Source organism: Hemicordylus capensis, chromosome 4 (genome assembly GCF_027244095.1).
Source record: "Hemicordylus capensis ecotype Gifberg chromosome 4, rHemCap1.1.pri, whole genome shotgun sequence".
Classification (NCBI taxonomy): domain Eukaryota; kingdom Metazoa; phylum Chordata; class Lepidosauria; order Squamata; family Cordylidae; genus Hemicordylus; species Hemicordylus capensis.
Window position 1 is genome coordinate 217,341,794 of NC_069660.1, and position 23,537 is coordinate 217,365,330.

Here is a 23,537-nt window from a genome sequence, read left to right on the forward strand (position 1 = left end):
TGCCATTACAAGAGCATCCATGGTCACAGTGGACCCAACCCCAGGATCCTTTGCCCTCCCTCATATACATAGTCTCTCCTAGGAAGTAATCATGATGATTCCTTCCTGGAGTAACAGAAAAATAGTGCCCCTCAGCATCCCCCAGGTGCCAGAAATTGTGCTCATGCAAGACTGTTTTGGTCCGGGGCTCTTACGAGGGCAGCAGTGCAATTGCTGTCTGAATAAGGGCTTGCATGCCATTTAAAGGGATTTAAATGCCCTTTCCCTGCAGAGGGCAGGTGGTCCATTCAGAAAAGGCACGATAGCACTCAGCATGCCCCCTTGAAGGTTGTGACCATTGGCTGCTGCCCTACAGACCTTTTGACGCCTTGCCCACAGTCTGGCGAAGTGAGCACTATGGAGGTTGCTGGGATGCAGACTCAGCAGACCAGGAAGAGGGAATGGCTCCCCTACCCTGTAACCAGAGGTTGCTGGGCTGCGGTCGCACGAATGTCTGCAATGTAATTCATGGTTACAAAAATGAACCTCGGGTTCGTTTACCCAGGGTTTGCTACGTGTGAATGGGGCCTCTCTCTTGAACATGGGCAGACACCTGCAGACACTGCAATGTTAGAGGAAATGCTGCAGTGTCAGAGGAACTGTCCTTCAGAGGATAAAGCAGAAGTCCCTGCTGTCTGTTGCTGGCTCTTATCCAAGTGGAAAGTTTTGATCCTCTGATGCACTATGAAACAGTATTTTCAATAACTATAGCATCCTGGCTGACATAATATCTATAGTTCATAACATTTACAGTGTGTAAAACACAGAATGATCTATTGGTTCCTACTGGCCACAGTAATGGGATGCCTTATTGTTGTAAAGTTGTTTGAGATACAGATCATGAACACTGTTGTTTTTTCCAGCCATATTATTGATGCTAAATTAAATATGTAACCTTAAGTTGCACAATGTCACATAAAAAGTAAATGACTTCACTAACACATGTCAATTCTTATAGTCTTACTCTAAACAAACACAACCTTATTTGTAAAGAGGGCCACTAGAAAACTGTCCAGATGGAAGCTTTGCCTACAATGGGTTTTTCTGATTCAAAGTCCACAGAAATCTCATATTTTTGAAAAGCACTTTAAATATTCCTGGGACATCATGGATTAACAACTAGAAAGCTTTTGGTGACTAGTACTTCTGTCAGGACAATTATCTCAAAGCTGAATTTTGAACCAATCCGTTTCCAGATTTTGTTAGAACTCAAAAAGGTACAAATGCAAAATCACAAAAAGAACTGTCAAAACTGGCTGGAATTCACCTTTAGGAATTCCAGTTTAGAGAACTGGGGCCTGCACATTTGAAATGTTGAACCTGAGTCTTTAATAAAAACCTTTATGTTTGAACATTTGTGGAAAGACGTGGTGTGGCAGCAGTGATCATGTCTTATCACCTGGAGTTCTATTAAAACAAAGAGTGTTGTCTTTACTGCACAGTTGTAAGGTTTATGATTGGTTATAAACAGGAGAAGAGAGATACTATTAAAAGAGGTCAAAAGCATTTAGGTTGGCAGCACCAACTTATTCAACACCCTGTTGTTGTTCAACATGTTTTGAAAAGGAAACTAAAATTGAGCAGCGTAAGCTGTAAAGAAACTATGAGACTGTTCACATGTGCAGCCAGAGCAGGCTAAGGCAGCCAAGCCCGCCAGAGGCGTAACTATAGGGGGGGCAGGGGGGGCACATGCCCCGGGCGCCATCTTTTCTGGTCACGTGGGGGGCGCCGCCATGACAAAAAAAAATTGTTTAAATTAAAAAAAATTTTTTTTTGTTAATACAGATGTTTCCTGCTCAGTGCAGCAGCACTGCAGCAGTCAAGGGAGCGCGTCGGCACCCCTCCCCCACGAGCGGTCCCTTCCGCGCTGCCCGCGCCCCCCCCCATTGCTTTGCTGGCGCCTGGCGGCCAGTCAGTGGCCTGGCTTGGCGGCGGCGGCGGGCGCTTGTGAGGAAAAACCTAAGTATAATGTAGTATGTTGGGGGGCAGGGGGCGCCATTTCAGTGCTTGCCCCAGGCGCCGTTTTCCCTAGTTACGCCTCTGAAGCCCGCTCTTGTCTGTGTGTGTGAAATTCAAGGTGAGTGGCTTCCAGCAGTGGCACAGCAGCAAACCCGCTTAGGGAGCCTGCCACTTAGCCAGAGTTAAAGGCACAAGGACGCCCTTAACTCAGGCTAATTGCTCATGTGTTGGTGCTGCATGGTGCTGACACAGGAGCAGGCTGCCAGCCAGTGCTGGGGGGACCCCCACAATGCACCGTGCACTCACATGGTGCATTATTTATTTATTTATTTATTCGATTTCTATACCGCCCTTCCAAAAATGGCTCAGGGCGGTACACACACACACACACACACACACACACACACACACACACACACGGATCCCTGTCCCCAAAGGGCTCACAACCCGTCCCAGCCCCCAAACCTCTATGTTGCCGGGGAAAACATTGGACCATCTGGGCACATGGAATTGCACGCTCTGACCTTCCCAGCCCTGGCAGCCACATAATCTACAGGGAAGGCGAGCTTCTGCTGATGTCCCCACTGCTTGCCACCAAGCCCTTCTCACTGATCATGAGAAAGGGCTCTATGTCTAGAGAGCTCACCCAGCTCTTTTTGGACTACAACTCCCCATAATCCCCAGCTGTAGTAGCCAACAGCCAAGGATTATGGGAGTTGTAGGCCAACATCTGCAGGAGGGCCGAAGTTGAGCAGGCCCGCCCTACAGCCACCTGCGATGCAGCCCAAGTCATTGCTGAGGGCCTCTCAACTCTTGGCCAGTGGTGCAGTGGAGGAGGTAGGGCTGGCCTTAGGGAGGGGCAACCGGGGCCTCCAGCCCCATGCTGCCACAGGCCCCACTCTGGGCACACTGCAGCCTGCCCTGCTCTCTCTCGCAGTCCCATCCCCAGCAATTTATATTTTCCCACACAGCCCAACCAGGAGCCAATCTTTTCTCTCTCTCGCAAGCCTGCAGTGCAGGCTTGCCTGTGATTGATTGATTGATTGATTGATCAAACATATTTCTATGCTGCTTAAACTCATGTCTCTGGGCGGTTTACAACAGAAAAGTTAAAACATTAGTTAATACAGAATAAACGACAGAAAAGTTAAAACATTAATTAAAACAAAATAAATCATAACAGAAAAGATTGACACATTACAACAATTTAAAATTTAAAAATATATTTAAGAACAATGTTAAAACTATTGCAATTGAAAGGCTCCCTGCTTCAGCTCCTTCCCTCTCCGCCTCTCAGTGGTTTGGAGGGTGGGCGGGGCTTCCAGAGGGGTCTCTCATGCAGGCCTTGCTGAAGCCGGAAGCTCTTTCCAGTGCTGGCTGGCAGGCAGGCTGCCTGAAGCAGGGAAGGAAGGAAGGTGGCATAGTGGCCAGCACTGGCTGCCCATGCCCATCACAACTCTGTGCAGACCCTCTGCCCAGCCCAGCCTTTGACTTCTCAGGCTTAGTAATGGAGGTGTAATGTGATTTCATTTTTGTGTGATTCCCTCCCTTTGAATATTTGGGGAACAGCTTGCCATGGGACTTTGATATCAGGCACAGATGCAGGGCTGATTGGGAAGACTCTGAATATTTAATTTGAAATGGATTGGGGAATTCATTGGCTTTTAAAAATTTATTTATTTATTTATTTATTTTTAAATCCATCAAAATTTCTATAAGTGGCTTGTTCCATGGCAGAACATTACAAAAATGTCTGAAACTAAAGCCCCCTCCCCCCGACCATCATTCCAACCCCCCATGGAGGAATCTGCCCTTTGACTTCATAAAAAAGGGTAAAAAACCCTTTCTGTCTCAGCCTGGAATGGGTTGGCATAGGGTGTTGGTATTGAGCAGAGATGTAGAGCAGGGTGGGAAGAATATGTATATTTATATTGAAGTGGATTAATATTTTTTTTGAATTAAAAAAATCCATCCACAAATATCAAAAACTTCTGGAATAAACAAACAATCAGACACACACACACACACACACACACACACACACAACTCAAGCTTGCAATCCAGAAGGTTTGAGTGAGAACTGTGAAGCATGTGTTGTGCTTTTATTTTTATTTATTTTTTCTTTAGAAATGCACTCTATATCCAAGCTGGTTGGACATGTCCAAAAACCTCACTCATACTATTTACATTGTATATCATCAATCAGCATCAATCAGTAAGATTGTGAAATGTTAAGGAGGGCCCACAATTGCTGATTCACCCCAGCCCCGCAGCCCGCTAGGGACAGCCCTAGTGAAGGGGGGATGTGCAGGGATGGTATTTCTCGGCTTCTCTGGCTGTTGGGTGGGCATGACCATGGGGGGCTGTCTTGGAGAGTGCCTGCACTTCTGAATTTGCAATTACATCACTGCTCTTGGCAATGCCTTTTTGGCAACCTCAGGGGGCTGCAGTGGTACTGGGAGCTGCTTGTGCTGCTAACTCTCTTCTTCCATTGGTGTTGCTGAGTATCTGAACCATACGCTTTAGCAATGATCTGGACTAGACCTCTGGCTGAGTCTCATTTAAACATTTTCCCCCAGTTGTACTTTGAAGTTACCAAGTTCTAGAGCAGCATGTGGTATCACACCAGCCTAAATGTTGAGTAAACTAGGATTGCACCGTTTGAATTTAAAAGGGCTTACAACTCATATCTAAGCAATAGGAAGATCAAATATATTGAAGACCATATTTCAAGATAATGGCTACCTGCTGATCTAAGGTCTACAAGGTCCATTCCAGGAAATGGAGTGCAATGAATTCTACCAATAACTGTTGGTAGAAGGCCCCCATTGATCTGAGCTTCAATAAGGGAGCAGAATTGCATTGTTGTATTCCATCAGTAAATACAATGGGGACTTTCTGCAGTAGATAAATGTACATTTTATCTTCAGAAATTACTTCAAATATGCACAATCCCTTCTTATAGAAAGTGGCATAATGAAAGCCACTATGACGATAATTCAAAGTATACTGCTTTGAGAACTCACTAGGTGGCATCCATAGTGGCACGATTGTAAGACAGTGTTAGGGCAAACCATTTCCATTTAACCCCTGCTAACTGGGCAAAGAGGTAACTTTTTAATGTGGTGATTCTCTTTATTTAGCAGGGGGAGAATAACTGGCCCTATCCACCCCCAGCACAGTACCTCCAGTGACTGTTGCTGGTGTCTATCTTATGTTTCTTTTTAGATTGTGAGCCCTTTGGGGACAGGGATCCTGTCTGTCTATCTATCTATCTATCAATCTATCATTTCACTATGTAAACCGCTTTGGAAACTTTTGTTGAAAAGCGGCATATAAATTGTTGTTGTTGTTCCTCTCTGCAGCTCCTAGAACCTGTCAAAATGACATTTCTGAGGGTCAAGGGTGGCAATAGTGTGGGATGTAGCACAAGAGGCTGCAGGGGAAGGCGGGATACATCAGAATCCAGGCAGAGACCCCTATTACTCCTGAGGAACCCTCATTCATGTAAGGTGCCTGCTCCCATTTCCCAAGTCTTCCCCCTCCCTTTACAGCCACCTGCACTGCATACCACATCATTGCTGATCGTCCCCTGGCTTTTTGGGCAAAGAAGGAGGAAAGGAGAAGAAAAGGGCTTGCTCTGCCTTGCGCTAGTGCCTCTCTGAATGCCCTCTATTGGCAGCACTCAGGAAATCCACTAGGCTACTAGTCTGTGACAAGTGAAAAATGATGCCTGACGAGTGAAAAAAATCCTGATGTACCAACATAGCTTTAGGTATGATGAATAAAATATTTTGGCTGGCTGGTGAACTGAGCCAACTTTTTTTGACCCCTGCCTATTGGTATCATTAGAAACATGCAATTAAAAAGAAGAACAAAAAGTTATGGTAAGAACTAATCTGCCTATTTTCCTTCCATTATAATCTAATCGATAATTACTATCTTCACAAGTTAGCTCACTGGTGCCTCAAACATTCACACATCATCCTTCTTGAACTGGGGTAGATGACATCACAAACTACACCAGTGTAGTTTGTGATGTCATTTGTGATGACATCATCACAAACTGCACCCTATGGACACAACTGTACCAAATTTGTTTCAAATCGGGTAGGCAGTTCACATGTACCTTGGGGTGGATGTATCACAAACTACGCCATTGAAGTGTCCCTATGTGTCACTGCAACTTTCCAAATTTGGTTGAAATTGGTCCAGGCATTGCAAAGTTTATGGGGACACACACACACACACACACACACATGCACATGGACACACACATAAAGAGCTGGGTGATCTCATAAGCTTACTTTATTTAAGGAAAATAGGCTAAAAAGGAAGCTTCACTGATCTCATTTTAAGCTCTCACCAGCACAAAAGGTCATAATGGAGGGGGTACTACATGTAGTATTTAAATCACATGTGAGGAGCAGTTTGGAAGAAGCACTCCCCTACATAATTATGTGGTTGTAAGATGATGTGTCACCTTAAGTGGCACAGTGGAGAAATGTTTGACAAACAAGCAGAAGGTTGCTGGTTCGAATCTCCACTCGTACTATATTGGGCAGCAGCGATATAGGAAGATGCTGAAAGGCATCATCTCATACTGCGCGGGAGGAGTCAATGGTAAACCCCTCCTGAAAACCACAGGGCTCTGTGGGCACCAGGAGTGGAAATCGACTTGATGGCATGCTTTACCTAAGATGATGTACCATGAATGGACACAGGCTTGCTTTCTTGTTTGTTTATCTGTCTATTTATATAGTGAGTACATTTCTCTACCACCCTATACAGAAGTCCATGGGTGGTTCACAATCTAAAAACAACAATTAAAACATTAACATGATTAAAACAATTTAAAATATAAATAAAAACTCTAAAACCCAAAGCTTTAAAAATGTAAACTAAAAGCCTGGCTAAACAGGTATGTTTTTATGTCCTTCTTAAAACGTTCAGAGACGGGGAAACCCATTTCATTAAGAAGCACAGCCCTGGATTAACCATAAGGCAAAACAAGCATGTGCTTAGGGCATCAAGGGGAGGGGGGCACCACAGAGATTTTCCCCTAGCTATCATGCCCTTAACTCTTTCACTTAACATAAGAACATCAGAACAGCCCTTCTGAATCAGGCGCATCTAGTCCAGCATCCTGTTTCACACAGTGGCTCAACAGATGCCACTAGAAGCCTACAAGAAGGAGTTGAGGGCATGTCCTCTCTCCTGCTGTTACTCCCCTGCAATTGGAACTCAGAGAGATCCTGCCTTTGAGGCTGGAAGTGGCCTACAGCCCTCCAACTAGTAGCCGATAATTGACCTCTCCTCCATGAAGTTATCTAAATCCCTCTTAAAGCCATCCAAACTAGTAATCAACACCACATCTTGTGACAGAGAATTCCACAAGTTGATCATACATTGTGTGAAAAAGTACTTCCGTTTGTTGGTCCTAGATTTCCTGGCAATCAAATTCATGGGATGACCCCTGGTTCTAGTGTTATGTGAGAGGGAGAAGAATTTCTCTCTGTCCACTTTCTCTACACCAGACCTGCTCAACTTAGGCCCCCCAGCTGTTTTTGGACTACAACTCCCATAATTCTCAGCCACAGCAGCCAATAGCCAGGAATTATGGGAATTGTAGGCCAACATCTGCAGGAGGGCCGAAGTTGAGCCGGTATGCTCTACACCATGCATGATTTTATAGACCTCTATCATGTCTTCCCGCAGTTGTCTTTTTTCTAAATAGCCCCAGGTGTTGTAGTCTTGCCTCATAAGAAAGGTGCTCCAGGCCCCTTATCATCTTGGTTGCCCTCTTCTGCACCTTTTCCAGTTCTACAATGTCCTTTTTAAGATGTGGTGACCAGAATTGTACACAGTACTCCAGGTGTGGCCGAACCATAGTTTTGTATAAGGGCATTATAACATTAGCCGTTTTATTTTCAATCCCCTTCCTAACGATCCCTAGCATGGAATTGGCCTTTTTCACAGCTGCCGCACATTGAGTCGTCACTTTCAATGAGCTGTCCACCACGACCCCAAGATCCATCTCCTGGTCAGTCACTGACAGCTCAGATCCCATCTGTGTATACTTGAAGTTGGAGTTTTTAGTCCCAGTGTGCATCACTTTACACTTGCCAACATCGAAGCACATTTGACATTTTGTCACCCACTCACTAGTTTGGAGAGATCCTTTTGGAGCTCCTCACAATCTGTTTTGGATTTCACTACCCTAAAGAGTTTGGTATCATCTGCAAATGTGGCCACCTCGCTGCTTACCCCACTTCTTATGAATAAATTTAGATCATTTATGAATAAATTTAAATCATTTATCATTTATGAATAAATTTAAAAGCACCAGTCCCAGGACAGATCCCTGGGGGACCCCACTTCTTACTTCCATTTGCTACTTTGCAGTCCTCCAGTACAGAGCCTGATTGCAGGGATAAGTTGTACATTTTGGCAAGGAGGTCGGCAATTTCACATTTAAGTTCTTTGAGGACTCTTGGGTGGATGCCATTTGGCCCTGGTGATTTGTTAGTTTTCAGCTTTTCCAGACAGTTTAGAATATCATCTCTTGTCACTTCTATCTGACTCAATTTTTTAGCCTCCATCCCTAAAAAGCCTCGTTCAGGAACAGGTATATGCTCAGTATCCTCTGCCATGAAGATGGACACAAAGAACTCATTGAGCTTCTCTGCAACCTCCATTTCCTCCTTAATAATCCCTTTCACTCCCTCATTGTCTAATGGTCCAACAGCCTCCCTGGCAGGTTTCCTGCTTCTGATGTATTTTAAGAAGTTTTTATTATTCCCCTTGATACTTTTAGCTTAATGTTTCTCAAACTCTCTTTTTGCCTCCCTTATTGTCACCTTGCATTTCTTTTGCCACCTTGCATTTCACCGCCACACTCAACTTTAGTCGATTTTTTGTAATTGTTTTTATCTGCCGTGTTCGACTTTACTCTGATTGTTAACGACTTTACTCTGCATTGTTAAAAATACATTTTCTTTGGCTCGGTGAGCAACTAAAGTTTCAAGAAACTACTAAACTATGTATCTAAAGTAAAAAGTCATTGATTTGCGAAAGATTACTATAAAGAGCAGTATAAAATATTGATAAAACTTCACGTAAAAGATGGTCATATGTTATGAAGTCTGACCTTGAAGGTGAAATATTTTTCTCAATCATTCCCTCTGTTTTGGCTATTTATATGAAATTATAGGCAGTGGAACTGTTTTCTTTTACTTTAAAAAATCTAGAAGAAAACTTTTAAAAATTTAAATAGATATTAAGGTATAAATAAATAATTTGCTTGAGTCTTAATATCTTGTCAGTTAAACAATGGAGGGGGCCGAGGGGGGGGCACCATTGTTGGGCTGTGCTTAGGGCATCAGTTGACCTTAATCCGGCTCTGAAGAAGCACATTCTATAGTCCTAGGACAACTCTAGAAAAGGCCCGGTTTCAAGTTGCCACCAACCGAACCAGTGGCAACTGCAACTGGACCATGGGGTTGATGAAGAAGGTGGTATGCTTTTAAATACCTCAGACTCAAGCCATTCAGGGCTTTATAGGCAATAATCAACAGTTTGTATTTCACCCAGAAACGTATTGGCAGCCAGTGTAATTCTTTTAAAATGGGTGTAATGTGATCTCTTCAGGCAATCCCAGAGACCAACCTGGTTGCTGCATTCTGTACTAACTGCAGTTTCCAAACTACATACAAAGGCAGCGCAACGTAGAGCACATTGCAGTAGTTGAGTCTGGATGTTACAGCATATGCACCACTGTTCTAAGATCGTTTATCTCCAGAAACTGACATAGCTGGTGAATCAACTGAAGCTGATAGAAAACACTCCTGGCCACTGCCTCAACCTGAGAAATTAGGGAGAGGTTTGAGTCCAGAAGTACTCCCAGACTACTTACTTGCCCTTTCCGGGAAAGTGCAACCCCGTCCAGAACAGGCAGTTCGAAACCACTTCCTCAGTCTCAACCTCCCACAATGAGTACCTCCGTTGTGCTTGGATTCAGCCTCAGTTTGTTCTCCCTCATCCAGCCCATTACTGCCTCCAGGCAGGCATTTAGGGAAGTTAGGCCATTTCCTGAAGAAGTTGTCATGGAGAAATAGATTTGAGTGTCATCAGCATACTGATAACATCCTGCACCAAATCTGCTGATGATCTCTCCCAGCAGTTTCATGTAGATGTTAAAAAGTATTAGAGAGAGTATAGAGCTCTGAGAGGTGCCATTTGGAACTGTCTCCAAATGACACCATCTGCAACCTCCCCAAGAGGTAGGAGTGGAACCACTGCAAAACAACCCACGCTAAACCTCCCATTCCCAACTTCTACAGGCACCCTAGAAGGATACCATGGTCAATGGTACTGAAAGCTGCCAAGCAATCCAAAAGGACCAACAGAGTCTCACTCCCCCTGTCAATTCCTAATTGGAGATCATCCAACAGGCCGACCAAGGCCATCTCAACCCCATAGCCTGCACGAAAGCCAGTTTGAAACTGATCCAGATAATTTGCTTCCTCCAAGACAGCCTGCAGCTGAGATGCCACCACTCTCTCAATCACCTTGCCATGGGAGATTTTGCCCCTCATTGTATGGTGGGAAGGGCCAACAGACTGTATCATCTGAACTGGCCAACTGTGGTTTAAGCTATGATATTCAGTATCAGCTATAGCTGCATTTGTCCTTCCAGCATATTCCCAGTTTTGAGATGGAGAGCACGCATAGCTAATACAGTATAGAAACACAGGATGCCCCCAGTGAGCAGAGCTGTGCCCTTCAGTCTTCTGTGATTTTGCCATGTATTCTTTTTTCATGCTCAAATGCTCATTTGTCCTTTGAGATTATGTGCCCTTGCAAAAAGGTATATGCAAGTATAGTGGGGGTGGACAGCTCTCTGTGAGTGTGTGTGAGCGCAGGGAGCCTTTTGTATAGTACTCTTTTTAAATAACAGACTGAGAAATGGGAGTGATGAGTCTCTTAAGGAAACATAAACACTGTGCACTCATTAGAAGGCTCATTATAAATAAAGTGCAAAGAAGGTGCCCTAAGAGCAAGCTCTTTCGCGGGTGTTTATTAGGACAAAGAGCTTCTTTAATAGGGCAACCAAAAAGCACTCTGCCGCAATCATTAATATACATTACCACATTTACTGACTTCTTGGGAACAGCTTTGCCCTTCTTTGTATCTTTGTTTTAAAGTGGCAGGCACCTTTTTTCTGCATGTAATTGTCAGTCACATTATATATACCATCAACATGCTGCAACATTTTATTCCCCAAGTTCCCACTCTGAAGTGCCGTGATAGAATAGAAATGCCTTTGAATGAAGAAACTGGGATACGCTGATCATTGATCACATATGTATCCAACACAAAATTAGAATTGGAATTATGATTGTGGATGAGGTTAAAAAAAATTCAAGATCACCTTGATCATTTGGACAACAGGGCTGAAGACAGACAAGTGCAAATGATTGCTTATTGGGAAGGAAGATAAATATAGAAATACAAATTGGAGGGAAATGGGCTAATTTTCAGAACTAGTGAGAAGGGCTTAAGAATTTTAGTCAGTAAAATTCTGACGTAGCAGCATACTGATAATTTGGGGGGAAAGGTAAATGTCATTTTAGTATCAGGTTGCATTTGTAAAAAACACACTACGCAAGAAACAGGAGGCAATCATACTGCTCTGTTTGTTACTGGTTAGGCTTCAGCTAGAATACTGCCTCCAGTTTTAAAACAATATTCCAAATGAGTAGCTAAAGGACAAGGATTTTTAGAACAATGATGATGATTAAGGTTGCCGAGCTAGGCTCATGTATTTAGACGTAAACCCTACACACTGGAACATACTTCTGAGGTGATGTGCATAGATTCGGAGAAATGGATCTACAACCTTGATGTGTTAAAAAATTGAAGGAACGGAACATGTAGATTGAATAGGATGGGTGTGTGTGTGAGAGAGAGAACCTCATATCTAACTTCTATATGTTGGTTCCCATAGAATACTTGTTTAAACTAGTGTATAGGCCCCATCTTGAAATATCAGCTGAGTAGTTATTGCACAAAATGCTGCTTGAATGATAGAAGAATGTACTAACTCCTAGGGCAGGGCCTGAGGTGAAATTAAAACATAGAATTTACTAAGTCATATTTATTTTAATTTAATTTTATTTAACATATTTTTATACCGCCCAAAACTTACGTCTCTAAACAAACTTAAGTAAAACATTAATTAAAAACAAACAAAGAAATTTAAAAACCAATAAATTTAAAACACAATTTAAAATTTTAAAACAATATTCTAAAAACAACATTAAAACAATCAAAACAATATTAGTTAAAAGCCTGGGTGAACAGATGTGTCTTTAAATATTTTTTAAAAGTTGTCAGAAATGAGGAGGCTCTTATTTCACTAGGGAGCGCATTCCAAAGCCTTGGGGCAGCAACGGAGAAGGCCCGCATATAAAAGTTGGTCCACTCTTTGTGTTGTTATCTTAACCAGGGATTCTCAGCATTGGGTCCCCAGATGTTATTGGACTGCAACTCCCATAATCCCCAGCTGCAGTGGGCTTTGGTTGGGGATTATGGGAGTTGGTCCAATAACATCTGGCGACACAACATTGAGAATCCCTGATTAAACAAATGACAATACATTGGGAAAGGGTATAAGAGAATGCTTCCAATACATTTTCTTTTTATTTATAGTTTTGTATTTGTTTTTTACTGCTTTTCAAATTATAAGGATTGATGTCTGAAAATGGCGAGAGCTCCCTTAACCCAGCTGCTGGGATTGTGTGTCTCCTCAAGCTGCGAGACACAGAGACCAGCACCTAGAGCGCCCATCTGATGGGGGAATCCCCCAATCCACCATTCTTAGTGTGTGATGCATTGTGGGATAGCCAGAGACTAGGATGCATCGTCCTGGCCTCCAGAGGTTCTGCTGCCTGGTGCAGTGTTGCTCATCTGGGAGTGCAGTACGTGTTCCCAGCAATGTTTGATGGATCGTCCTGGAGGAAGGTACAGGTTTTGCAGCCTTCCTCTCCCACCTGCTGCCTCGCCTGGTCGTGTGAATGGCTCCAGTGTATGTGAGGGAGGCTGAGCTTAATAGATAATTCAGACTTGCTGCATTTTGATCTAGTTTGTGCCGCTGTAAAAAGCACTTAGAAATGAGGATAGCATACATCGATTTTTCTAGATTGACAGATAGATAAACAAATAAAATAAGACTGCATTGGACATCCTCAAGATATTTTCAGTTTAATCTATGTGAATTTCTTTCCCATACACTCACACACCCTCAGGGCCAGCTCTAGGTTAAAGGGAGGCCTCAGCAAGCTAGCCTTCATGGGCACCGCCCTGCAAGGTTTGTGGTGGAGCTTACATAGTCAAATGAGAGAGGAGAAGATGACAGAGCAACTCTCTCAGCCAAGCAAACTGTTCTGTCCCCATTTCACCAAGGCAACAGGAAAGATGTGGCCTCAAGGATCAGTAGAAATCCTTTGGCAGGTACCCGATCTTGCCATCCCCTAACACTAGCCTCGTCTATACTCACAAATGCACCCTTACAAAGAAGCAGAGGCGTAACTAGGGAAAACGGCGCCCGGGGCAAGCACTGAAATTGCGCCCCCCGCCGCCGCCCCCCAGCATACATCTGACTGACACACATGTTTCAGAAAACTTTTATTTAAAAAATTACAAAAATTACCAAAAATTTCAAAATGCGATATATAACAAAAAATGCAATAAATAACCAAAATTGCAAACTCTCCCTCCAAGTAGCCCAGAGTGGTACACTACATACTTAGGTTTTTCCTCACAAGCAACAACCCTGTGGAGTTGGCCTGTATCTCAAACAACAGAATTATGATGCAATGATGATACACACCACATTATACTTAGGTTTTTCCTCACAAGCAACAACCATGTGGAGTTGGCCTGTATCTCAAACAACAGAATTATGATGCAATGATGACACACACTACATTATACTTAGGTTTTTCCTCACAAGCAACAACCCTGTGGAGTTGGCTTGTATCTCAAACAACAGAATTATGATGCAATGATTGATGATACACACCACATTATACTTTCCTCACAAGCAAGAGACAATCTCCAAAGGTCCTGGCATAAAACCCCCTCCCCCATTTTTCTTGCCAAACTTTGTGTCTTTAGCAGGATACCACAGGCACTTGTTAAAGCTAACACTGCAGGTTTTTCTGAGATGGAGCTGTTATAGGAGCACTTCAGCGCAAACTGAGATCACAAGGCAAGCTTTCACAGTGCAAAAACGAGCATGCCAGCAAGCAGAACTCATGGTAAAACTCTCTTGAAACACCTTGTAACAATGCACAGGCAGCTATGTTACACTGCTTGAGTCAACTCACACTGCTGTACTACCCAGGCTGTGGGAATTGACTCTCAGTTCCATATACATGCATGCATTTAAGATTGAGTGCCAAAGAATCTTTATGATTGTTTTTCTTTCTTTTGGGGTGGAGAGAGGAGCGTATAATGCAAACATTAACACACATTAGGCACCTGAGACCATAGTTGGGCAGCTAAATAAAAGCCTGATTCTTTAATATGGTTTTTTTCACATGTGGCTTCTGTAGTTTTTGCAACTCATTCTCACCCACACTTGGTCTGCTGCTTCCACCCGCCCGCCGCCGAATCCTTTCTTCCGTGCCGGGTGTCCGTGTGTGTCCTCGTCGTCCTGCCTGCGCCTGCTGCAGTGCAGCCCCAGCCCCAGCAACCACGCTTTCCTCCGCGACGGCGACTGCGCCACCACGTGCAGGCGAACAGAGGAGGACAGACACACCGCACGCATGCGCAGCACGACTCGGCACGCCGGCCGAGTCGCGCGTGCATCACTGACTAGAGACCCTCTGGCTGGCAAGCCACTAGAGGGCCTCTTTCTGGCTGTTCCAGACTAAGCAAGCGATGGAGCGAGCGAGCCTCAGCCAAGGGCAGGCGCAGTGAGCAGCATGAAAGGCGCCCGCCGCGGCGCCCGCCACCAAGCCAGGCCACTGACTGGCCGCAAGCAAAGCAATGGGGGGCGCGGGCGGGCAGGCGTGGTGAGCAGCATTAAAGGCGCTCGCCGCGGTGCCCACCGCCGCCAAACCAGGCCACTGACTGGCCGCCAGCAAAGCAATGGGGGGGGCACGGGCGGCACGGAAGGGACCGCTCGTGGGGGAGGGGGCGCCGACGCGCTCCCTTGACTGCTGCAGCGCTGCTGCACTGAGCAGGAGAAATGTTTATTAAAAAATGGTTGGTTTTTTAAAAAAAAAAATCTGGTCATGGCGGCGCCCCCCATGTGACCCGAAAAGATGGCGCCCGGGGCATGTGCCCCCCCTGCCGCCCCTATAGTTACGCCTCTGCAAAGAAGAAGTCATAGGTTAATGAGGATTTTGCATCACTAAAAATCTCCTGGCATTTTTACACTATCACTAACACATTTCTGACACGTCTGAACTCTTCAGTTTGCTCAAGAGGCGGCAGTGCCATATGGGCCCCATGTAGTGCCAGAAACCTATGATGAGGAATCACCTGATATCCAGAATGTCTCTGCTGTCATCAAAGGAAACCCTATCTCCTTTTGTTCCAGGGCACCAAATAACCTGGCCAAACACATACACACCTTGTAACTTCAATCAGTGGTGTTGCTCTCCATGAAAACTCCCAGTAAATTAACCTTCTGCTCTTACGGCCTCCCTCTGCTCTTATAAGGGCCATTTGGGTCTTTTGGGCCGTTCCGGCCTTTTTTGCAGTGATGGCGGCCATTTTGGAGGCCACTGCGAATGAACCCTGGCCATTTGCATGGTCGGGTCATGACTCGTCCATGGTTTGGTTGGACTCAAACCAAACTGGCCAAAGTGGTTTTGTGCACACCCCTACCTATGAACACCGCTGAAGTTTCAATAACATCTTGGCAAAATCCCCACCCACCCTACCCCATTGCCCTTTCTTTCCTCTTGAGACATTATACATTTCTGATTTGAACATATCATGAGAGGGAGTATTTCTCTGATATTTCTAAGCACTAAGCCATCTTTCAGACTAAACTGATTGAAGATTTTTATAGCTCATGTCAGTAAAAAAATCACTAAAGCCAGTCACCCAATGAAGAACTTGAGGAACTTCAGCTCTCTTTGCTTCACCTCTATTTGCAAATGATCCCTTTTCACATCCAACTTCCTTTGGCATCTAGCATCCATTATCCCACAAGGCCACAATTCTCTCTCTCAAGTCCACAATCCTAAACCCCATCATAAAAAGTATGCATTATACTGCACTTTCCTGGAGGTTCTTTGAAGCAGAAGAAAATGGGCTTTCAAAGTAACAGTGACCATCTTTCATCTGTGACATTTAATTTGCCTCTAAGGCACAACATATATTTAGTGAAATAGTCTAATAGCTTGAGCTGCAGGAAACCATTGGATTTCATTGGTAGAGTATACTTCTGTTGAATGCTGAAACAACATACCAACAAAGAAGGAATCATTAGCTCTGATGCGTGAGGACCTCAAATTAGGAATGTGCATGATTCTCTATTCATGCACAGATTTGAAGCACAGATTTGGTACCTTTAAAAGTGAGGAGAGAAAAACAAACTCCCTCCCAAGTGTCATTACCTTGCAAGACTTTGAGGATTGCTCCATTTGGGGAGAAGTGATCCTAAAAGCAAAGTTATCTAATAGAAATCTCTAAGGGTAATAGAATGCATAGGTCTACACAGAATCACAGGCCTAGTTCTCACTAAAGCAGTAAACCTATGTCTGGTGATGACAACCTAATCACCAAAATGGCAAGGTACTGTCATATCATTTGCACCATCTGCTCAGGTTTTCAATAATGTTCTGCTTCCCCCCACCTGTGATTCTTGTTTCATGATTGTAATGGAGGGTGCTCTGCTCAATAAGGTTTTCAGTCAGACCTATTTGGAGTTCACCACAACTGCCTTAATTTTAACTTGTCACTATTGTGTTATAATCTGTCCGTTTTATTATGCTGAGTTTCTTTTTTTGTATGTAAGTATGTATGTTTTAACTATGCACTGGTCTATGACCACAATAAAGGACTGACTGACTATGTCTGGCTGTACTACTCCATGCTACAAGTGGGGGACTAAAAAAATAACCTTCTTTAGGTTTTTTTTAAGCCCCACCTCTCCACACATAGAAGGTGTTTGTGTGTGTGAGAGTGTGTGTGTGCGTGTGCGTGCACACGCATAACTATGCTAAAGCCCTTCTCCCTCACAACTAGCCTTCTGCGTACAGAGATTTTGTGTGTGTGTATGTGTCTGGTGGGGGCCCCCACTGGTCTTACTGGCTCTGACGTTCCTTCGGCAGCCAAGGCCAGGGAGGCTTCAGGTAGGGCAGGCGGCCAGGCAGAGCAGCCCGATGAGCGGCCAGCCGACCAAGGAGCCAGGCTAGAGGGGCCAGGGGAAGGACGGGGGCCAGTGAGGGAAGAGACAGCAGCAATCAGAGGCACAGCTGAGGGAGATAAGGGGGAGAGCAGCCTGATATGGCAGGGCGGAGGTCCAGTCAGTGGGGGGCATGGGATGCATCAGTTGTCAGGAGGGATTTAAGGCAGGCCCGGCCAGTGATGAGGGCAGTTGGAGGGCTAGTGCTGGAAGCCTCTGGAGAGAGACTGCCACAGTGACCCCAAGGAGCCTGGAGGAGGAGGACTCGGTTGAATCAAACCCCCTCCCCTCAAAAACTCAGAGGTCCTGCCTGAGAGAGGTGAGAGGGAGAAGTAAGACAAGAGAACGGCCGCGGAGAGACCAGCGTCGTGACAGTATTCGACAGCATACAAGATATGTAAGCCCCTATTTGCAATTGGAAATCTATATGCATTTTCCAGTGAGAATTAGGATACAAGGGCCAAGAAATGACCCAGGATAGCTATCACAGATGTGTGTCTGAAACATTCAGGAACGTGTTTTTCTTTTAATTGGATGTTACCTCAGGATAACAATCCTGACCAGTAATGCTCAAAACTCCCCCAGTATGCAGTTGCCACATGGCGGGGAGGGAAACGAGGCTCCGCTACCTTGCACCCACTTTAGCTTTTGACAACGCAGTTGTGTGCAGCTTCTGCAGTGGGCTGCATTTGGCCTGGAATCAGCTCATTTCTCTTCCACCACAAAGGCTTTCTCAGTAATTTAGATTGGCATAATTAAAGCCAAACTGGGCCAAATGCATTCCATGGATGCACATGACCACCGCAGTATAGGCTGGAGCAGCTGGAAATCAGCATGGACTATATTTTCTTTCATATCCATTATGCAGTGGGAATGATCTCTGACAACATATTCCAAACCTTGGTTTTATAAAGAAGCTTCCAAGGAAGCCATAAGTAACAGAGAGAGTAGGCTACGTATTGTTACAAAATGGCAGCAGGTTGTTAGCTGGATGTCCATTCTTTTATAAGTTCATCACAGCCTGGTGACTCGGAGGATAGCCTTATAACTACTACTGCCTTAGAAAGCATCCACCATTAGGAATTCTGAAAGTACCACAACTCTCCCACCTCATGGCAGAGACTCACGGGAAGGTGTAAGATTTCCTGATCCCCTATTTCCCCCACCCCTGGAGGTTTGGCTGTGGAATCTGTGTGAAAGAGCAGGTAAACTGCTGTAAATGGAGACCAGAGAGATTATAGGCTGGAATGGAAGTTAGGGATGTGTGGACCAGTCCGGAGGTTCAGGGTTTGGTCCGGAGGTTTGGGATCAAACCGAACCTGCCCCGCGGTTCTGTCTGGACCAGAACTGAACCTCCAGACAAGTCCATGAATTTTTTTAAAAAATTTTTTTAATGAAATAAAAATACCTGTAGCCCCTTCGGGGAGCTTCCTGTAGGCTGCGGGGGTGGGGAGACCGTGAAGGTTCCCCCTTCCCCTGCCGGCTTCTGAAATCACCACCACGGCCGGGTAAAAGGACTATTTTGGGCCCATTCGGGCCTCTGTAACTGCGTGCTTGCAGAGGCCATTTATGTATGCGTGGTGGCGGCCAAAATGGCCGCCACACACCATTACAGAAGCCTGCATGGGCAAAAAAAAGTTTAAAAAAATTCTTGAACCCCTCCAGACCAGCGGGGTGTTCGATGGGGGCCGGACCAAACTTGGCCAGTCTGGTTTGAGTCCAGTCCGGACTCGAACCGAACTGGGCCAGCCGGTTCTGTGCACACCCCTAATGGAAGTAGCTGGGCAGGAGCAACAGCATCTTAAGATGCAAAGACCACTAAATGGGAAACTGAGGCAATCTGTTGTTGACTTCATCCAGTGCTCAACCTATATACTTGTGTACATGTAAAAGAATTACAAAGATACCACAAATCTGCAATGACTCTCCTCCTGAAAGAAACTAGAATCCAAGACATACTGGAAACGCTGGAATTTTTCATGGCTTGGAAGGCAACTAAGGCATTCTAACAATATTTACCTGCCTGTTTTAACTATTTTATGATCTCGGAACAGCTGAATTTGGTACTGCATAGCCTCAACTCTATGCAACATGCTGGGAATAGAATGTTGCACAGGAAATTGGCCTACTGCCAAACCCAGCAACTCGACTGGTTTGGATTTCCATTTCAGAGATATCTACACAAAAGAGAAATCCATCTGGGCCTGGCATAAGTATTACCAGTATAGCTCTCGGGGATGAAATAAATTGGACACCCTTGGAATAGACAGACTTCCTAAATAATACAAGCCTTTCCCATTTCTCAAAGTAACATTTGGACATAGTTCATTTTAAAGATGTACTATTTCAGAATGGTTGATGTTTTTCATGAGACGTTATTAATATTCTTTCTTTCACTAATTAAAAAAATCAGCTTAATTAGGAAGATAATCCGGCCTGACCAGCCCTTTTTAGTGTCTTGTTTTGTAGAAAATTCAAGCAAGGCCTGACCTTGATCGGGAATTGGGCGCTCTGCTCCTCTCTGTATGCAAATGACACTAATTAATCCAACACAAACATCAATATTTTTGCAAAGCATAACCCCAAGTGCCGTTTTATGACCATGTAATTTACAAGGCCTTAAACTACATTAAAATTACCACATACAGTGTTTACAGTTTAATTACACGGCTATTTGCCTTAACCAATCAAGTGTTATTCATATAGTCCTTCTCCACTGGCCCTAATCTTACCTAAAAAGAAAACAAACCCTCTTGCAGGCATAATAAGAATAGCAAATATTTAGCAATAGGAATTCTTCCAAATTGCTTCCTCTGTTTTTGTGAATATATGTAAAAAGCGTATTTATTCTAGCTAACATAAATTAAGCCTGGCCATTTGCACTGCTCATTGATGTCTACTTCTCCTGGATAATTTCCAATGTGTAAAAATGGCACCAGCAAAAGATTTTTCCAATTTGAAAAAGTGTATTATATGGTGGGCTGGTTCAAACACCACACAGAATCATAGTTTATTTCATTGTTATTCATTGCATGGCCCATAAGCCACTTGCGGCCCATCCAGATCCCAGTGGCAGCCAGGCTTGACTCTCTCCCTCCTCCCAACTCTAGTCTCTCCAGGCAGCGCTATCTCTGTGTCTCTTGCTTCATTCCTGCTGCTCCTCCTGCTGTGGGCTGTCTCTCTCGCATTCTCACCCCGTGACCACCAAACTCACTCTTGTTCCCTTCTTCTTCCTATTGTGGCGCATGCTGTTTTTCTCTCCTGGCATGGCAGCTACTGCCTTGCCCAGCCACCACAATCTCTCTCTCTCTCTCTCTCTCTCTCTCTCTCTCTCTCTCACTCACTCACTCACTCACTTTCCTCTTGCTCCTCCTTTGGCAGCAGCAGTCTTGGCAGCAAGTATAGCCATAAACTCAACTAGAGCAACTTCAGCCACATTTTCACTGAGTACACCTTGCAATGCAGATTGCAGAGCAGACCAGAGCAGTGAGAGAAGCACAAGTTAGTCTCAAGACCAGATATGGAGCTGATCACAGCAATCACTCAGAAATATTACAGAAAGAGAGCGAGCGATCGCTGCCACTGTCCATTTCTCACCACAGCACTATCTCACAAAGATACAACTCAAGCTACAACTCAAGGAAGCTACAACTCAAGGAAGACAAAGGCAGGCACCAAGCTACAACTCAAGGAAGCTACAACTCAAGGTACAACTCAAGGAAGACAAAGCTACAACTCAAGGAAGACAAAGGCAGGCACCAAAGTTCTGCCTTTGTCAATCTGATATCCAGCAAAACCAGATAGTTATAGCAGCTGTAGTACAGCATGTTATACTCAGTGCTGAGAATGAGAAAACCACAAAATCAAACCTTCCTTGTTTCCTTCCTCCTTTCCTATCCTCTTCAAGAGAGGCACACTATAACGGATCTCTCTGCCTCTCAATCTCTTTGAATATAATTTGATTTTGTAACTCCTTCCCTTTGCGTTTCCCTCTCCCTCCAGCCAATGGGGCACAGTTGTCCATGACAACACTTGATTTGTATGATAACAAGCCAGCAAGGAGATATCAAGCCAATTGGAAGCCAGTGCCAGAAACCACTCAGCAAGGGAAAAACAGGCCTCCAATATGGTGCTTGAAACACTATAAATGTTTCAAGCTCGAAACAGGCCCTTTATTTGAAGGGTGTTATGTTTCAAGCTCAAAACACTTGAAACGGCCAGTTTCAAGTCAAAACATTTCGAGCTTGGAACATTTTGCACAGCCCTAGCCTTTTGCATTATTTCCATCATGTGCTGGAAGTCTGCATGAAGTCATGATGCAAAGATCAGTTGAAAACCTTCCTAGATGATCCCTTTTCAGCATCAAGGAAGACAAGATTTTAGTTTTAGTTTTAATTTTAATCTGGTTTAAAAGATTTTTTAAACCAAATTGTTTTATTATGTGTTTTTGATTTTAATCTAAACCGCCATGAACTACTTTAGGAATGACGGTATATAAATCGAATGGAATTTATATAATTTCATATAAACATTCTTTATTAGATAATAAACAAATAAAATAAAGAAGATTCAAATAGCCACATTCCTACTCTTCTCTAAGACCACACCAATACAAACAGAAAATTTGCCCCATTAGTGAACAATGCAAGCCTGACTTTTCCTATTTCTGTTGACTTGAATAGGGGAAAAAAATATTAATCCATGTTAAAAATAACTAAATAAAAGTTGGTGCACTAAAGCAATAAAAAGGTAGAAAACTAGGAAGATAACAAAACTGTTTGAGACAAGAAAAGCTGTAAGTGAGGCAAAGCTGAGCAAGCAGCCTGTTTCCTTTCCCATGGCTTCAAATACATGGAACTGTGGGGAGTTACTACCTCTGGTGGTTGGTCCAATGCATTCAAATAACTGCAGCAGCTAAGCTAAGGAAATGGCTCTTGATATACAGTTGTAGAAAATGTATGAATTCTAGTGCAAATTGCACAATTTGTTCTGATCCTACATGTTCTCTGTAGGCTGAGTGGACAGGTGATGGTGTCCCACGGAACCTCCTTCAGATTAGGCCCAGATTCCCCCTTCCCAAATTTTGGCCCACTTTGGAAGGTACTGAGTTTAGTGTGTCAAATGCCCTCCTCCCTCCTCTTCTCACTACCAGTCTCCCCCACTTTCCCAAACATACAGCCTAACCTATCTCACAGGGTTGTTGTGAGGAGAAACAACTATGTACCCCGCTCTGGGCTCCTTGGAGGAACAGCGGAATATAAATGTCTAAATAAATACATACATACATACTCCTCTAGGAACGGGGAGCAGCAGCAGGAGAACTGGCAGCAGAGGAGGCCTCAGATTTAAGGTCTGAAAGCTTCTGAAAGCACTCTCAGAAGGATACTCAGGAGCACTCATAGGATTGCCAGCCCTTCAGGGTGGGCCTGGAGTCTCCAAGAATTGGCATTAGTCTTCAGGAGACTATTGAAAGCTATCCTGGAGATTTTAATGGCTTCATACTGTGGGGTGGGGGGAGTGGTGGAAAAAATTTCTAAATATAGCTCAGGGTTCGCAACCCAGCTCTGTTCCTGGGCTGAAAAAACAGTAGGAGCTCTATTTTCCATGCTTCCCAATGGATGCTTCTGAGCATGCTCACAGGAGTGTGTCATTCTTAAGCCTGAGGCCTTTGCTGCAACCAGACTATTCTACAAATATACTCCTGTTATCATAATTAGGGAAAGGACACTAAGGCGGCACTCAGCGGGCCTAGTGACAGTAGAAGCTTCAGGAAGTATGTGAGTGACTGGGCAGAATTCAAATTAAACCTGAGCTTAAATTCAGGCCTGATTCAGATCAAACCCAAATTAACTCATTTCAGTCAGGCGAAGGAAGCATACCTATAATTAGTATTAGCTTTCACTGGGGATAACTGAGCTGCCTGAAATGCACCCTAAGAAAAGTGGTGCTTCAATATCTGTTACTATCTCAATTATTACTAACGGATCTCAAGCAAGTCGTTTGGTTCTACCTTTTCAGACTGATTTGGAGATTAGCAGATTAGGATATGTACAATCCAAAAGTGGCAATTACTTGCAAAACGCTGTGTGAGAAAAGTAATTTGCATGCA

At 44.2% G+C, this 23,537-nt stretch overlaps 1 long non-coding RNA gene across 3 annotated transcripts in view; it reads right to left on the minus strand.

Moving 5' to 3' along the window:
• The window catches only part of LOC128324368 (uncharacterized), a 45,239-nt gene extending 22,194 nt beyond the window's left edge, over nucleotides 1-23,045 (minus strand). For 2 of the 3 annotated variants that reach the window (XR_008306815.1, XR_008306816.1), the window contains exon 1: nucleotides 22,710-23,045. This is a non-coding gene — a long non-coding RNA (uncharacterized LOC128324368). The remainder of the gene's footprint in view (nucleotides 1-22,709) is intronic. The other variant, XR_008306814.1, reaches the window with a different exon arrangement.
• Between the last annotated feature and the right edge of the window lie 492 nt (nucleotides 23,046-23,537).